Source organism: Gossypium raimondii, chromosome 10 (assembly GCF_025698545.1).
Source record: "Gossypium raimondii isolate GPD5lz chromosome 10, ASM2569854v1, whole genome shotgun sequence".
Taxonomy (NCBI): domain Eukaryota; kingdom Viridiplantae; phylum Streptophyta; class Magnoliopsida; order Malvales; family Malvaceae; genus Gossypium; species Gossypium raimondii.
Genome location: NC_068574.1, coordinates 5,000,120 through 5,001,883, shown reverse-complemented (window position 1 = coordinate 5,001,883; position 1,764 = coordinate 5,000,120).

The following is a 1,764-nucleotide window of genomic DNA, read 5'->3' as shown; positions in this document are numbered from 1 at the left end:
CGAAACGAACCGATTAAACTGGACGACCAATTGAATTGAGTTTTTTAACAATTTTTTGAATTTATTAATAACTTGATTGGTCTATTTAAAAAAACATCTGTGAATGCAATTTTTTTAGGTCAAAATATGCCGATAATCCCTGTATTTTGGTAAAGTTTGAAATTTAGTCATTACACTTAAAAAAATTAAAGTATATAGATTAAGGTATTATTTGATAAACTAAAAATTAAGTATGGGTTGAATTTATATTATAAAAATTATTTTGTAAATTAGTAAAATATAAATATTGAATATAATTATTTGTTTGATAAAAAGTAAATATTAATTTTAAAAAATATTTATTTATCAATTTTAATCTTATTAATATAAGATTTTATATTATTTTAAATAGTTTTGGGTAAAAGTTAAATGTGATAACTTGAAATTTTTTATTAGGATTACAAGTATAATCATTATACTTTTAAATAATTATAATTAATCATCACAAGGTATAATTAGACTAATGATGAAAATATATTTGAAGTTAAACTAAAATAAATATTGACAAAGCCACATTTTATAAAATTTAAAATTAAAAAAAAAATTCTATGGACTCAAATTTGAAGCAGTTGACAAAGAAATGAAGATAGTTTGGAGGAAAGAGAAAGCAGATTGTAAATTATGGGCCTAATAGTAATTCATCCCCAAAGAAATCTAACAAGTTAGACCTGATACAGCCCAATAATAGAGTCCCTCTTAATCCCCATATTCAACTGTCACATTTGCATGGTTTGTTCAATAGCAAATCACATGATAGAATCTCTGGTTGTGGAGCTAGAAATTTTTTTGGTCAGAATTAAATTATATATTTTCACGATAGTAAAAATATAATTTTATTATTTTAATAATTTATATTTTTATAAATTTTAAATTTTTAGATGCCAAAATATAATTTTACCATTATTAATTTAAAATTTTATAAATTATAAAGGCTTAAATTGAAAGTTTACCATTTTAGGGAGGACTATGGCCCCCTGGGTCTCTTAGTGGATCTCCCATCTATTTAACGATATGAGTTTGAAAAAAGAAAAAGATCGTGAACTGGATATTTAATATGGTATCATAGCTCAATGTTCATTGTCGGTAATAATGATTAATTTTTTCATCGCAAGTGCTCTCTGAAAAAATAAAAGATTGATCATAAAATGTGCTCCATTCCTATAAGTGAGGATCGAACCCTGAATCATATAATTAAGAAATGAGATGAACACCCATCGCATCACACCTCATGACTCAAATATTCTTTTTATTTTATACATACAAGTTTACACGTTGTACAATAAATTAATTTTAAATAAGATATTTTTTCGTGATAAAACTTATAAAAAAAATGAATATCAATTTGAGTGGCTATCCATAAAATTAAGTGGAAGTGGCTAAGTTCATAGACTTGTAGTTAAAGATCTTTATAAATTGTGGTATCTAATTGATGGACAATCACTTCTGTATGGAACTTTTTTATTTTTTGGTCACGGGTTAGGTAGCTAGGCTTGTGAACTTTGTCCAACCATATCACTCTTTTGTCTAACTACAAGTTGAATTAAGGATTGTATGTATTTTTTTTTATCAATAACATTAAAAAACAATATTTTTAATGAAGTTGTTAAAATTAATTAGTGATAATATTGCATGAATTTTAATATAGAAACTTGGATATACCATAAAAGATAGATTATTTTGTTTTATTAAATTGATGAAGGGAAGAAAAGTACATAAATAAATAAT